At 39.4% G+C, this 17,232-nt stretch overlaps 1 protein-coding gene across 1 annotated transcript in view; it reads right to left on the bottom strand.

Annotated features, from left to right (window-relative positions):
* The window catches only part of LOC123803816 (tripartite motif-containing protein 64C-like), an 89,411-nt gene that overhangs the window by 2,212 nt on the left and 69,967 nt on the right, over nucleotides 1-17,232 (bottom strand). The window contains 2 exon segments of the mRNA XM_087868220.1: nucleotides 7,846-7,943; nucleotides 9,257-9,430. The gene's annotated coding sequence lies outside the window, so the exon portion shown is untranslated.

Genomic DNA, 17,232 nt, shown 5'->3' with positions numbered 1-17,232 from the left:
TTCCTCATCTCAATTCTCTCCTACTTGCTTCCTTGACTTTCATTTTGAAGTCTTCCAATCAGTATTCTCCCTCAACTGCAATCTGAATGAATTTGCCAAAAAAAGAATTGTGATAATATCTCTTCCTTGCTTAAACTACTTCAGACGCTTTTAATTTTATTCAATATGGTTCAACTTCTTATCATATCTTAGATAAACCTTCAGTAAAATTGCAGCTACTTATCTGTGTGCTGTGGGCCCCACTTGGATCATTCTCCTCATTACACCAGTCTTACTACATTTCAGTACTTTATTTATTTATTTATTTATTTATTTATTTATTTATTTTTACATTAATTAGATTTTCATTTTTTCTTAATGTGGAATATTTAAGTAGTTTCCAACTAATATTTGTTTATGCTGTGAGAATAATGATCTCTGCTTGAAGAGTCAAAACAAATTGACCTCAGATGAGATTGGTCAGTAAGAAAAAACGTTTTATATAGATAAGAATTTCTCACTCTTTTTTTTGTAATGCAAATATTTATTTTTTATTTTTTATATTTTGAATTTTTTAAAATATTTTTATTATATTATGTTAGTCACCATACAGTACATCTCTGGTTTTTTATGTAAAGTTCGATGATTCATTAGTTGCATATAACACCCAGTGCACCATGCAATACGTGCCCTCCCCACCACCCGTCACCAGCCTATCCCATTCCCCCACCTTCCTCCCCTCTGAAGCCCTCAGTTTGTTTCTCAGGGTCCATAGTCTCTCATGCTTCATTCCCCATTCTGATTACCCCCCCTTTCTTTATCCCTTTCTTCCCCTACCGATCTTCCTAGTTCTTATGTTCCATAGATGAGAGAAACCGTATGATAATTGTCTTTCTCTGCTTGACTTATTTCCCTTAGCATTATCTCCTCCAGTGCCATCCATGTTGCAGCAAATGTTGAGAAATCGTTCTTTTTTGATAGCTGAGTAATATTGCATTGTATATATGGACCACAACTTCTTAATCCAGTCGTCTAATGAAAGGCATCTCAGCTCCTTCCGAGCTTTTAGTTCATCTTTTATTTTTAAATTTTTTATTATGTTGTGTTAGTCACCATACAGTACATCATTAGTTTTTGATGTAGTTTTCCATGATTCCTTGATTGAGTATAACACCCATTGCTCCATGCAATATGTGCCCTCCTTAATACCCATCACTGGCCTACCCCAATCCCTCACCGCCCTCCCCTCTGAAGCCCCCAGTTTGTTTCCCAGTGTCCATAGTTTCTCGTGGTTCATTCCCCCTTCTGTTTACCCACCCTTCATTCTTCCTTTCCTTCTCCTACCGATCTCCCTGCTATTCCTTATGTTCCACAAATGAGTGAAACCATATAATTGACTTTCTCTGCCTTACTTATTTCACTTAGCATAATCTTCTCCAGCCCCGTCCATGTTGCTGCAAATGTTGGGTAATAGTTCTTTCTGATGGTTGAGTAATATTCCATTGTATATACGGACCACATCTTCTTAATCCAGTCATCTGTTGAAAGGCCTCTCACCTCCTTCCACAATTTAGCTATTGTGCACAATGCTGCTGTGAACACTGGGGTGCATATGGCCCTTCTCTTCACTATGCCCGTATCTTTGGGGTAAATAACCAATAATGCATTTCCTGGGTCATAAGGTAGCTCTATTTTTAACTTTTTGAGGGACCTCCACACTGTTTTCCAAAGGGGCTGTACCAAATTGAATTCCCACCAACAGTGTAAGAGGGTTCCCCTTTCTCCATATCCTCTCCAACGTTTGTTGTTTCTTGCCTTGCCAATTTTTGCCGTTCTAACTGGCATAAGGTGGTATCTCAAGGCGGTTTTTTTTTTTCAAGGCGGTTTTGATTTGAATTTCCCTGATGCCTAATGATTTTGAACATTTTTTCGTGTGTCTGTTAGCCATTTGTATGACTTCATTGGAAAAGTATCTGTTCACATCTGCCCATTTTTTGATTTGATTAATTTTTTCTCGTGTATTGAGTTTGTGAAGTTCTTTATAGATCCTGGATACTAGTCTTTTATCTGTAGTGTCATTTGCAAATACCTTCTGCCATTCTGTGGGTTGCCTCTTAGATTTTTTGACTGGTTCCTTGGCTGTGCAGAAGCTTTTTATCTTGATGCAGTGCCACAAGTTCATTTTGTTTCTCCTGCCTTTGAGACATGTCATGAAAGAAGTTCCTGTGGCCAATGTCAAAGAGGTTACAGCCTATGTTCTCCTCTATGATTTTGATGCATTCCTGTATCACATCGAGGTCTTTCATCCATTTGGAGTTTATCTTTGTGTATGGTGTGAGGGAATGGTCAGGTTTCATTCTTTTGCATATAGCTGTCCAATGTTCCCAGCACCATTTATTGAAGAGACTGTCTTTTTTTTTACACTGGATGTTTTTTCCTGCTTTGTCAAAGATTAGTTGCCCACAGAGCCGAGGGTCCATTTCTGGGGTCTCTGTTCTGTTCCATTGGTCTATGTGTCTGTTTTTGTGCCAGTACCATGCTGTCTTTGTGATCATAGCCTTGTAGTATAGTTTGCAATCAGGCAACATGATGCCCCCAGCTTTGTTTTTCCTTTTCAACATTTCCTTGGTGATTCGGGGCCTTTTCTGGTTCCACACAAAGTTAAGGGCTGTTAGTTCCAGGTCTTTGAAAAATTTCACTGGTATTTTGATCAGGATGGCATTGAAAGTAGAGATTGCTCTGGGAAGCATAGACATTTTAACTATCTTTATCTTCCGATCCATGAGCATGGACTGTTTCTCCATCTTTTTGTGCCTTCTTCAATGTCTTTCAAGAGTCGTCTCTAGTTTCTAGAATATGGGTACTTTACCGCTCTGATTAAGTTAGTTCTGAGATATTGTATGATTTTTGGTGCTATTGTAAATGGAATCGATTCCCTAATTTCTCTTTCTTCAGTCTCATTGCTTGTGTATAGAAATGCAACTGATTTCTGAGCATTGATTTTGTATCCTGCCACATTCCTGAATTGTTCTATGAGTTCTAGTAATTTGGGGGGGGGGGTATTTTGGGTTTTCCATATAGAGTATCCTGTCATCTGCGAAGAGAGAGTTTAACTTCTTCTTTGCTGATTTGGATACTTTTTATCCCTTTTTGTTGTCTGATTGCTGTTGCAAGGACTTCTAGTATTATGTCGAAGAATAATGGCGAGAGTGGGCATCCTTATCGTGTTCCTGATCTTAAGGGAAAGGCTTCCAGCTTTTCCCCATTGAGAATGATATTTGCTGTAGGCTTTTCATAGATGGTTTTTATGAAATGGAGGAATGTGCCCTCTATCCCTACACTCTGAAGTGTTTTAATCAGGAAAGGATGCTGTATTTTGTCTAATGCTTTCTCTGCCTCTATTGAGAGGGTCATGTGGTTCTTGACTCTTTTCTTGTTGATATGATGTATCACACTGATAGATTTGCAAATGTTGAACCACACTTGCACCCCAGGGATGAATCCCACTTGGTCGTGATGCATAATCATTTTAATGTACTGTTGGATCCTATTACCTAAGATCTCATTGAGAATTTTGGCATCCTTATTCACCTGGAATATCAGTCTGTAATTTTCCTTTTTGTTGGGCTCTTTGCCTGGGTTGGGGATCAAGGTAATACTGGCCTCATAGAATGAGTTTGGTAGTTTTCCTTCATTTCTATTTTTTGAAACAGCTTCAGGAGAATAGGTATTTTTTCTTCTTTGAATGTTCTCTAGAATTCCTGGGGGAATCCGTCGGGCCCTGGACTCTTGTTTTTGGGGAGGTTTTTGATCACTGCTTCAATCTTTTCATGATTAATCGATCTGTTTAGATAACCAATTTCTTCAAGTTTCAGACTTTGTAGTTTATAGTTTTCCAGGAAGGCACCCATTTCTTCCAGGTTGTTTAATTTATTGGCATATAGTCGTTGATAATAGTTTTTAATAAAGCATTGTGGTCCAAGAATATGAAGGGAATAATCTCTGTCTTTGGGTATCGGTTGAGACCTGTCTTGTGACCCAGTATATGGTCTATTCTGGAGAAAGTTCCATGTGCATTGGAAAAGAATGAGTATACTGTTGTTCTGGGGTATAGTGTTCTGTATATATCTATGAGGTCCATCTGGTCCAGGATGTCATTCAAAGCTCTTGTTTCTTTGTTACTTTTCTGCTTAGGTGATCTGTCTATTGCTGAGAGCAGAGTTTTGAGGTCCCCTACTGTTGACTTATTATTATCTGTATGTCTCTTTATTTTGGTTAACACTTGGCTTATGTAGTTGGCTGCTCCCATATTGGGGGCACAGATATTTATAGTTTGATCCTCTTGTTGGTTAGACCCTTTGAGAATGATATGGTCTTCTGTATCTCTAACTACAGTCTTCAGCCTAAAATCTAATTTGTCTTATAGGAGACTTGCTACCCCAGTTTTCCTTTGAGGTCTGTTGGCATGAAAAATGGTTCTCCATCCCTTCACTTTCAGTCTGGATGTATCTTTAGGTTCAAAATGAGTCTCTTGTAGACAGCATATGGATGGGTCATGTCTTGTTAATCCCACCTGCAACCCTGTGGCATTTTATGGGAGCATTTAGGACATACACATTGAGAGTGATTATTGAGAGATATGATTTTAATGATGTCATGTTGTCTGTGAAGTCTTTGTTTGTATAGATTGTAAATTTCTGTTCTGTGTCACTCTTGGGGTCTTTTATAGAACCCCCTTAATATTTCTTGTAGGGTTGGCGTGGTGGTCACATATTCTTTCGGTTTCTGCCTGTCTTGGAAGGTCCTTGTCTCTAACATCCACTCTGAATGGCAGCCTTGCCGGATAAAGGATCCTTGGCTGCATGTTCTTCTCACTTAGTGCTCTGAATATGCCTTGCCAGGTTTTCCTGGCTTGCCAGGTCTGTGTAGACAGGTCTGACGTTATTCTGACGTTCCTCCCTCTGTATGTGAGGATTCTCCTCCCCCTGGTTGCTTTCAAGATTGTATCCTTGGATCTAATATTTGTGAATTTCACTATTATGTGAAGTGGTGTAGGTGTGTTCTCACTGATTTTGGGAGGGGTCCTCTCTGCCTCCTGGACACGAATGCTTGTTTCCCTCGCTAGATTAGGGAAGTTTTCGGCTATAATTTGTTCAAATATCTCATCTAGACCTCTCTCTTTCTCCACCCCCTTGGGGATGCTGATGATTCTGACATTGGAATGTTTCATTGAGGCCGTGATCTTCCATAATCTACATTTTTGAGATTGGATTTTTTGGAGCCAAGTTCCCATTTTTTCCTTCTTTCTATCATCCCATCTTCCAATTCACTAATTCTTCTGCCTCATTTACCCTGGCCATCAGAGCATCCAGTTTAGACTGCATTTGATTCATAGCATTTTTAATTTCTGCCAGATTCGCTCTCATTTTTGCCCTTAGAGATTCTATATTCTCGTTAATATTTTCATTAATATTTTTTTCAAGCCTACACATCATCTTGACCATTGTTACTCTGAACTCCATTTCTGACAATTTGGTTATATCCATATCCATCAGTTCTGTGGCACAGGCCACAGTCTCTGTCTCCTTTCTTTTCTGGGGATTCCTCCTCCTGGTCATTCTGATGAGGAGAGGTTGCGGGGATGCACAGAGCCCTAATTATTGACCAGGACCCAGGCAGTGTGCACTTGTTTCATAGGGTCCTTAGGTATGTGGGCTTTTTGACTTTTCAGCCTGCCTTCTGGGGAGGAGGGGACTGCCACGCTGATACTCAGGCAACCCTGTTTGGGTAGAGTTGCCCGGTCCCCTGCGAGGGGGTGTGGGGATGGGCACAATGTGAACCGGTATTTCTGGGCTTTTGTCCTCTGGCTGCTTTCCCTGGCGGTTTTCTGTGACTCTTCTGAGAGTCAGAGCAGCAGTGGCTGTATCCTAGCCTCTGTCTCAGAACAGAGGCAGTCAGCTCTCCACTGAGCTCTCCTGGCCACTTTAACTCTGCTTCTGTACGTGCTGCTAAAAACCCTACATTGTCGCGGGTTGTGCGCCCCACAGCCACTCTCCGAGCCCTCGCTCCCAGGGCTGGCACGTCTCTGTCCTTTGTGCTTCCAACACCGGTTCCCACATGCGCTCCCCAGCTCCCTGTTTCAGTGTGGTTCGCACGCACTCGGGAGCTCCGGTTTTCAGTCTGGTCGCGCGCACGCATTGCCGGGCTCCCGGTCTCAGTCTGCTTTCTCCCGGGTGCCAGTCCGCAAGTCCAGCCCGCTCCCCAATGCAGGAGGCTACTGCTTCCTGGCGCCAGAGTGCCACAGCTCCCTCCCCTTTCTTTTTATCTTCTGATATCTGTGCACAGATTCACAGCTCCCCACTTTGTACCTCAATACTCAGCCCCGGAGATGTTCGTTTATAGAGAACCTGATGTATCTTCCTACATCTCGAGCTGATTTAGTGGGTGTTCAGGATGATCTGGTAGATATCCATCTCCATTCAGGGTACCAGCTGAAAAAAGGTCCCTACTCCTCCGCCATCTTCTTTCCTCCTCCTTTAGTTCATCTTAAATGCAGTCCAGCCACTTAGCATGCTTACTTCAACTGTACTTCTCATAAATAGGTCATGCTTGATTTTTAGATCTGACTTCAAATGTCTCTACTCTCATTTATTTTCCTTTATTGTCTTCACAATGGAGAAACAAAGGCAGGCGTGGGGGAAAATAATAAGTTCAGTTTGAGATGTGTTTAATTACTCTTCCTAAAAAGGTATTTCCCCAAATAGCCACATGCCTTAATTTCTGACCTCATGCAGATGTCTGCCTAAAATGTGATCTCTCAGAGTAAGGCTTTTCTGATAACCATATTGAAATTCAGTTTGTCAAAGCTACTTTCCTTATTTACTTTCCTACTGTATTTTTCTCAAAATCACTTAGCATGGTGATTCATACTCTAAGTTTTATATTTTGACTAGTTAAATACCTTGCCCAACTACCTCCTGAGCTCCTTGAGTGCAAGGAAATCTGTTGCTGTTGTCTATTTCTAGGTTGGCTTTGAACAGTTACTGAGACACTGTAGGTACTGGATATTTCAAGGAAAAAATATTGTAAGTTATGCCCTTAAGGATATCACCTTTAATGAAAATAGTTTTGTTATATCATCTTGTTATTCACACAGCCCAATTTTGATTCCTTTATTAGTGGTGACAAGGTTCTTTAATACTCTGTTTCTATGTTTCTATCAGGAAATCTTTACTTCTTCAAAAATGTAGCTAAACTTTTGTTTCACCTCTCATTAGTGGTGTTCAATCCATATTTTTTAATCCAGAAGTGATAGATCCACATTCCTCAGTCATTCATTTAGGTCACACTTTGAAATAACCAATGCTACATTACTAGCCACATCTCTCAACATTTCATCTCTTATAATACATGTGTTGACCAATATGAATTTTATAGGATTTCAACTAACTTTAGGATTGCTCTAGTTATTAGGTTTCAACTTGAGTGTATTTACCTGCTTGATATCCCCATGAGTTTGTTACTTCATATTGTCCAATCACTAAAATAATCAAAAAATATCCTCTACACATTCAATAATTTCTTTACTTCTAAGAAAACCTACGTTTACCTCATCTACTAATTATTGTCTCCCTTGATGATAGTTATTCTTCAATACCTGTTGGTTTGATATTATCTTACCAGAAATAACATCCATCAGCTGGTTGTTTTGATTTTAGGAAGAAATCATAACAAATTGGCATACTTCCTTATAGATGATTAGATTTGCTATTGGTTGCCCACTCATTGAAGACTATGAACATTTTATCTCAAGTATGATCACTGTATTCAAGGCTGGTGCTGAAGAAAACAGAATCCCTTGCTTACCTCCCATGTTCTGATTTTGCTGGTCTCTCTTTTTTTTATTTCTCTGGTTTTTCTTGCATCTTTTCCCACAGAGATCTTATTTGTTTCAGGAGCTTTTGCTACAAAAGAACCAAGAATGTGAGCATCAGAAAAGCTGTTATTGAAACTGTCATATCCTAACATGAAGAGGGGCAGGGAATGCAAGATAAATGATTACTAAAGAGGGCAAAGTGCCAGCGCATTTTATTGTTAAGCCCAATGTCAAATATGGAGGACTTTTATAACCACGGAGTAAACCTACAGTTGGAAACGTTGTCTCACTATGGAGGAAACTGGCCCTCAAACTTAATGTCACCAAACCATATTCATTAAATGGAAATTGTCTCAGCTTTTAATTGTCCTGTTGCTAGTTATTATCTCCTAGTATCCTATTATGTTAGCAAAGAGATAGTGTTTCTAAGTAGACTCTGTTAGATTAGGCTTCTTGCAATAGTGGTCATAGTGGACAGTAACCATTCCTAAAAATAACAGATTTGTTCACCTTGGTCTTACGCTGAATTGTCACAGTTCCAACTGTGATCAACATCATCACCATCGACTTGAGTTGTAAGATTTTAACTGTGAAAATGTAAGTGCTATAGGATTGAGACTATCTTTTTTGCAATAGCTGACCCAAGTGTCTGGCACATAATGTCAGTTAATATCTGTTCTATATGATGCATGGATGAATAAAAATTACTTTTGCTTCCTGATAATCTCTCAAATCTCTCAAATATCAGATCCTCCAGATTCAAACTTGTCTCTCAGCCATTGCTTACCCGGTATTCCTCAGCAGTCCAATCAATGGAACAATGTCTATGGGCCACATGCTCCTTAGATTTACAGCAGAGCAAACAGAGCAGATCCTTTCTAACCTCACAGAAGTTCTTTGTTTTCATGTGCATCTCACACATCTTTTCTATAGAGCTCAGTAAGTGGTAAGGTCTTGCCTGCCTGGCAAGGAATACCCGTGTCTCCAAAACAATGTTGGTTGTAAAGTCACCTATAGTGACTGGGTCTATTAAATAATTCACACATATGGAGCAAATGATCTCATTATGGTCAATGTTGGAAGCCATGTCTCTAAGGAAAGAAAAGAAGTGAAGAAAGAGGAAATGAGTTTGGCATGAGTCTTGAAAGAAGCACATATTCAAAAGCATTATAAATACTGAGAGGTATGAGCATCATTTCCTTCCTGTATGTATGGATATCCTAGCATATACAGCAGGACATGCTATGTTTTTTCATGCAACAGAAAGACAATGTTGAAGAAGAGAGTCCTCATGTTCTTCAGCCAGCATAGTGATTTGTTGAACATGGCCTTCCTGTCAGAGTTCCAGCTCCCTTGTACAATTCCAATTTTGTTCACTTATGTCCTTTCTTCTAAACAGACCTGGGAATGTAGTACAGATCCAATTGCCAGCCATGGAGTGTGCGTCATATTTCCCCAAATGCAATCATCCTTATCACTTTGCCAGTAATTGGTTAGAGGTCACTTGACCCTATTTAGCCAATGAGATTTGAAGGAAATACTATTAGGAGGATTTTGTGAAGTGGCTGCTGGCTCCTGAAAAAAAAAAAAAACACGTAAGGAAGAGTCAAGTTAACTGTTTCATGTTCCTCTGGACAGTGTTTGAATGTGAGGCATGGGACTGTCATTTTGTGACCACAATGTGCATTTACCTAGAGACTAAAACATACACCCTGAGCATGACAGAAAAACAGAACAGCTGGGTGTTTGACAATGTCATCAAGGCATTAAATTAAGCAGCTCTGGGACTGACCACCAACACATGTAAGAGAAATTGAGGAAATACAAAAATCCTCCTACAATCATCATCATGAATCACATTTTCTGGCAAGAATCACCAATGGATATGAAAATCATTGTCTAAAAACAGTATTACTCCAAAGATTGTTTGTAATAAGTGCCTCACTTTATTACCAACTAATATATTAAATTATTTATTTCAATTTTAAAAACGCATACTTTTAGTTACCATAAATTGTGACTAAATATTTTTTAATTAGTTAGTTGCTGTTATGTTTCCCATCTTTGAGAACTTGAGTGGGAGAAGCTGCATATTGGGAAGGCTTAAAACTTATCTTGGGTCCAAAATAGCCACAAAGTAAAAACTGCTTTACCAAATGGTTATAAAATCAAGCTTTAGGATAACTCTTTGAAAAATGGGTAACAATAAAGTGATGATGCCTACAGATATATTTATGAATAACAGTTTGTGAGAGGATATTTATGGACTTCTGTGTGATGAACACACCATTTTCAGTGACATGGGACGTAAAGCCTTCTACTCAAACCTGTCCATCATGAGGAGATAGTTTGAGGGACAGGGAGAAAGTTTAGATCAGCCCTGTGTAGAATGGGCTAGAACCTATCAAGAATTCAGTAGGAATATAATCATTTCTAGATTGATAACATTAATGAAAATAATACCATGAAAATGATAATAGTAGAAGCTAATACTGTTTTTCAACTCCCCTTATCTGGATTATCTGTTTTAGTCTTCTCAACAATGGTAGTAACTTTTTTCTATCTTTACCAACATTTTATAACAAGGAAGCTTGACACAGTGTGACTAAAATAAGTTACTTATCTCAAAGTCACGTATTGAATAAAACGATTGATCCCGTATTCAAATGCAGATCCTACTGACAGAAAATGAAAGGAAAGACAAAAAAAGAAAAAGAAAAACTAAATTTTAGTGTCCAAGATTAACATTAAATTAAACAACATTTAAGGATCTCTGAACTGTATTGAGAATAATCTATTATAAGATTTCATGGTAAAAAAGACCATATATTGGGTACTCAGTAGATCAGAGTTTGAAGGATGATATAAAACAAGTTTTTCTAAAAAAGGAAGTTGTTATAATGAGAAATGTATGATGTGCCAATGTGTAATTTGGAAAGAGAAGAGAGAACCATTTTTTTTATAAGTTTGTGTATTTCTTAATGATTTTATTTATTTGAGAGAGAGAGAGAGCAGGAGCAGGGGCAGGGGCAGAGGGAGAGAGAATGGACAGAAGGAGAGGGGGAAGCAGACTCCCTGCTGAGCAAGGAGTCCACCTAGGGGGCTGGATCCTGGGACTCCAGGGTCATGACCTGAGCCTAAGGCAGATGCTTAACCAACTGAGCCACCCAGGCGCTCCAAAAAGAGAACCATATGATAGTTTACCTTTGGTTACACAACCATGCGACATGTATACATGCTCAATGCACACAACCAAATTTACTTATCTCAATGCCTAGCATATTTCTTTAAGAAGATTCCCTTCTCACACTCTACTTTTTTTAAAAACAAAAAGTTGACCTACTTTAAACTAAATACTGCATACTTTTTCAGATCTTATCTACTACCTTCATTTTGAAAATTTCAAAGCAATTCAATTTATCTCTTCTATCAATCCTGATGCATTCAAGTAATTAATGATAAAAAAGAGACTAGTAATATACTCATGATTCAATCAGACTCATTATCTAGAATTCCAGTTCTCTATTGAATGGAAGTCAAAATGTTTGTCAGCAGTAAATGATGATTTTGTTTTAAAATTCATGGGGAAGAAAGGGATAAAGAAAGGGGGGTAATCAGAAGGAGGAATGAAGCATGAGAGACTATGGACTCTGAGAACCAAACTGAGGGCTTCAGAGGGGAGGGGGGTGGGGGAACGGGATAGGCTGGTGATGGGTAGTAAGGAGGGCATGTATTGCATGGTGCACTGGGTGTTATACGCAACTAATGAATCATCGAACTTTACATCAAAAACCAGGGATGTACTGTATGGTGACTAACATAATATAATAAAAAAAAATTAAAAAAATAAAATATATACTTTTTCTTGACTTACGATGAGGCTACATCTGAATAAATCCATTGTAATTTGAAAATATTGTAAGTTGAAAGCACATTTAATACAACTAACCTACTGAACATCATAGCTTAGCCTCGCCTACCTTAAAAGTACTCAGAACGCTTACATCTACAATTGGGCCAAATCAACACGCAAAGTCCATTGTATAATAGAGTATTGAATAGTGGCACCTGGGTGGATCAGTTGGTTAAGTGTCTGCCTTCGGCTCAGGTCATGATCCCAGGGTCCTGGGATTGAGTCCCACTTCGGGGGGGGGGTACCTGCTCAGCAGGGAGTCTGCTTCCCCCTCTACCCCTTCCCCCTGCTCATGATCTCTCTGTCTCTCTCTCTCTCTCTCTCTCTCACACACACACACACACACACTCTATCTCTCTCAAATAAATAAAATAAAAATAAAGTGTTGAATATCTCATGTAATGTATTGAATACTATAGTGAAGGTAAGAAACAGAAAGGTTGTGTGGGTGCAGGTGGTTGTAAGTGCATTAGTGGTCATGGTCACTGGCTAACTGGCTGACTGGGAGCTGTGGCTGCTGCTGCTGCTGCCCAGCATTGCCACAGAGTCTTAGAGCATATTGCTGGCCCATGAAAAAACCAAAACACAAAATTAAAAATGGTTTCTGCTGGGTATGAATCCCTTTCTCATCATTATAAAGTCAAAATATCATTGAGTCCCACTATTTTAAGTCCGGGACTGTCCATAAATTCATTTGGCTGTACTAACAGTAACGGGTCCTTATTTTCATGTTCCATGGATGCCGAGAGCCTTCCCCTATCTAAACTTTCTCCTATGGAAAAGTATCAGTTTCCCATAGGTCTTTCTAAACCTGACAATCTAACTCTGAAAACTGAAATCCAAGTCTGAAACTGAAAACTGAGGAGGCATTTTAAATACCCAACCTAACAATGAGTGTTTCTGGAATAATTGAGCATATTGAAGAGACTAGCATTCTATACAGACCTGTTATACAAACATGTACTGAAATATGTACATACAGATAGCATAACATGAGTACATTGGTAGACATGGATAGATGAATTACTGTCATGGACAACTAATACAATTAGCATCTATTTATTGCATTACCTATAAAACTGCAAGCTATCCAATGGCATTTGTTTTCTGTAACTCACAATTACGTATGAACAAATCAATGTACACAAAAATAACAGAAGAAAAATAATCATATTAATTCATAAAATAAATACAAACAAAAGAGATTGCATCTATATAATGGAGTAAATTTAAAGTAATGAAATCGTTTCTACTATTAAATTCTTTGGGAGCAACTTAAACACATATGGATTAAATTTCCTATTTTTAAGAGAAAACAGCAGGAGTTGCTTTCATGAATATGGAATACTCACCTGTGGATACTATTAATGGAGTTTTGCATTCTTTATCAGTAAAGTGATGCTGTTAAAATCGATTCAAGGAGTAAATGGATGCTCACCTTTCAATAGCAGTAGATTTCTAAAGTCTCCCCAGCCCAGCTGACTCCAAACACAAGGAATATGGAGGGGAATGAAGTTGGCTCTTTGCCTGATGTTTTATAGTCCCTGAACACCATGCCCATTCTCCCAAAGTGATTAAGTTGTCAAACCTTGGGAAAGGTGTTGGGTACATGATTAGATTTTTGTGGAGTGGAAGACACACCCTGATGCAGATGACTGATTGGAAACCTTCTTAAACCTACTTAAGCAAACTGCCACATCTAAACTCTACTGGGAAGCCATGGCTTGAGCTAACCTATGTGATCCATGGACCTGTTGTTTCTAAATAAATGACCCTCCTAAATAAATAAATAAATAAACCCCCAAATATAAACTTTTTATCTGCTTTTAATTAACTACATTACAACCCAATATCATGTGATAATTAAATCCACAAAATATCACAAATCTTTCAATTATGTGCATGTATTGAATAATAAAAGGAGAGGGAGGGAGAGAATATATGGGGTAGTGAGAAAAGGAGCAAAGCCTTAGGGAAAGACCAGCAAGCTATTGGGTGTGCGGCTTTAGACCAAAAGAGGAAAGTAGTAGTATGTTTCCAACCCTAATTGCATCAACCCATTACTACATACTATATTTGGTTATCTATCTGGATGTGCATTCATTCATTCATTCCTTTCTTTTTTTAAGATTTATTTACTTATTTTAGAGAGAGAGAAAGTGTGTGCACACCCATGAGTGAGGGGAAAGGCAGAGGGAGAGAGAGGACCTCAAGCGGACTCCTCACTGACCAAGGAGCCCAATGTGGGGCTCAAGCTCATGATCCTGAGATCATGACCTGAGCTGAAATCAGGAGTCAGCTGCATAACTGACTGAGCCACCCAGGTGCTCCTGCATGCATTTCTTTCTTGATATTTCTTCAGACTGAAAGTTATGCACATTTCATTTATCAGCCCGGTGTAATCAAGCCCCTGCCCAAAAATTCCTGCTACTCCTCTGGCAGAGCTATCCTTCTACTGTTTTATGGATCTTGGCCAAAAAGGTCCATCACTACACTGTCTCATCTAGTGTCCCCCAAGCGTGAGATCCTCCCATGCAGGGGATGCTGAACCCTGGTGCAATGTCAGCCTCCCTCTCCCTTGTCCAGTGCATGAGGAACTTCCAAATCAGACCTGTCAGGCAGGTACTGACCAGTAACTTCGGATAAGAGTTCTCTGATTCTTTTGAGTGCTGTCCATTCCTAGGGATTCCTGGGTTCTGTCCAAGGTGGGAGCATCCCACACTGCACCCCAAGAGCCTGGGACAAGATCCCTGAGGGAGAATTCATTCTGGAAACAAAGGTGACCTAAGCCTTCAAAACCGTCAAAGCGCCAAACACCTTCTGTCTCCACAGTCACTATCAGCCATGTGGCGCAGTAGGGATCCCGGTTTTGTCCCAGAGTCCTGCACAGCACTTGGCTAAAGCGGGGCAGCCTCGGCTCCAGGAAGGTGTCATCCATGGTCCCACGTGTGTCTAGAAGATGCAGGATTTAGAGCCACTGAGGCCAGAACAGGAGGAAAAATGAACTTTAAAAATACACAATAACAAGGTGTGGCGGGAGCTGCAAGCATTTCTTCCAGTCTCCCCTCTGTAGCTTCCAGAATTGTTGGGAGAGTCACGGTAGAACTTCCAAGAGCCTCTGCGCCTGACCCGCTCAACTGCAGCGCCCCTGATGCCCTCTGTGGTGAGCGTGGCTCCCCGTGGTGCAAGTGCTGGCACAACAGACATCCCTGGTCTCCAGGCTCTGGCACTGCCACCCCCTGGCTTCTTGCTCACCCTTCAGCCTCCAGATGAACTTGGAAGATTGGACCCAGAGCACCCAAACCCGGCTAGAAAACCGCCCCTTACAGCCTCTCATACCATTCCCTCCTCCTCCCCCAAATTTCTCTGCTCAGCCAGGAGAGTTGCTCCACGTCATCACCAAAACTTAATATATTAATATTTAAATGCTCATCCAATGGCAGTGATTGTCATTTTAATTTTATGTCTCTAACTATGAATGAGGTTGAGAATATCTTCACAATTATTGCTTACTTCTCTTTCTCTGAAGTAATGGTTTCAGACGTTTTTCTTAGGGGGAAAGCCCTGTCTCTATTTCACTTCCAAATTGGAAGCATTCTTTACATGTTTTGGGTGCTCCTCCTTTACTAGCATTATCCCTCATAGTATTTTTCTCTCAGTATTTCACTTCCATTAGAATGTCTTTTGAGAACAGAAATCCTTAAAATTTTTGCAGTTAAATTGATCAGCATTTACCCTATTTAAATTGTGCCTTTATTTTCTTCATTAGAAAATCCATCTCGAATGCAGAATCAAAAAGATTTTCTTATATTTGCTTCTTTTAAAATGATGAAGTTGCTTTTTCATCTTGAACGTACCTGGAATTAATTTTTGTGAACTCTCACAGCATATTCACTGGAAAGTTTCTCTTTTTTAATCCATTGACAATGCCTGCCCATTCAGTCAACAATCAGGTATCCATACATTAAGTCAGTCTTAGGCTTTCTGTTTTTTTTCTGTGGGTTTTTTGTCTTTCCCCCTACTGATGTCCCACCTCTTAATTGCTAAGGCCATGAGACTATAACATCTGCCACTGATATCTCAGAATGCCTAATGATGTTTTGACCCATAAAATGATGCTCCTCGAATATTGCTAACATTCATATCTAGGACAAAATTTATATGTATGCAAAATTTATATGGATAAATATCTAGCACATATTTGCATGTAACAAGTTAGAATCTTCTCATCATACTTCCAGAATTTGAACTACACCCCCTCAAAAAAAAACACCTAAAAATCTGATTGCAATGCCTTTTCTGAATAATCTTCAAGAAAGTAAATTAAGCTTGCTACTTTTTCACCTACCTATATATGGAGTGATTTCTTTCAGTATTGTCTGTTTCCTGTATTTTTCAAAATAAAGAAGGGAAGTTTTCCTTCTGTTTAAGTAGTCCACAATTCAAGAAATATGACTGTATATATTCCATGAAAATAATCTATTATCCATTTTATTTTTGAAATCCTGAACATTCCCTTTAAGATCTTAATCCCTTTTAGACTTTTTTCATTGAAAAATATTTAACCAATGCTACTGAATCAAATCGTGTCTAGTGATACCCTAATTCTCAGGTGTAAGAAATTTACTCAGGCTTCGTATCTGTAAACCGGCCTCATTTAGTGTTTCTCAAACCTGAGCATTCATCTGAATTACCTGGAATGACTGATAAACCATGGATTTCAGCCCCCCACATGCAAAATTTCTTTCTTAAGATTTTATTTGAGAGAGAGCGCACAAGCCAAGGGAGGGGCAGAAAAGCAGACTCCCCACTGAGCAGGGAGCCTGACACAGGACTCAGTCCCAGGACTCTCGGACCATGAACTGAGCTGAAGGCAGACGCTTAACCTACTGAGCCACCCAGGCACCCCACATGCAACATTTTTGATTCCGTAGGTCTTGGGTTTGAGCCAAGAATTGGCATTTCAAACAAAACTCAGGTGATTATGATGCTGGGGAAACTGAATGAAACTTTGAAAACCATGGGCCAAGGTCTTTTTCATCCTCTATCATCCTCAACATTTCCTATCCCCATTGGTTCATCTGTGGCATTTTCAGTGGTTGATAGCATTTCTTCTAATGGTTATCCTCAATTTTTAATCACAAATGTGTGGAATCACATGTATTTCAAAACTATCTCCCTTTCAGAAATGGAACATGGCAAACAGAGTATATATTACGTAAACTGTAGCAAAGATTATTGAGTAGCATACTGCAATCAAACCCTACTGCCAATAAGGCAACCATCTCACTCATTTATTAATTGCTTCACCCATGAAATATTTGTTAAAGGCACATTGTCTCCTAGACACTCTGTTACCTGTTGGCGATACATCAGTGAACAATTTCTTTATCTCTTGCAATTTACACTATCGTAAAAGAAATAGGCCAAATATTTGGAGTTCATATAAAGAAAGGCCTATCTT

This window comes from Ursus americanus, chromosome 16 (genome assembly GCF_024610735.1).
Source record: "Ursus americanus isolate L20-20 chromosome 16, mUrsAme1.1.p, whole genome shotgun sequence".
NCBI lineage: Eukaryota > Metazoa > Chordata > Mammalia > Carnivora > Ursidae > Ursus > Ursus americanus.
This window is presented reverse-complemented; position numbering and strand designations above follow the sequence as displayed.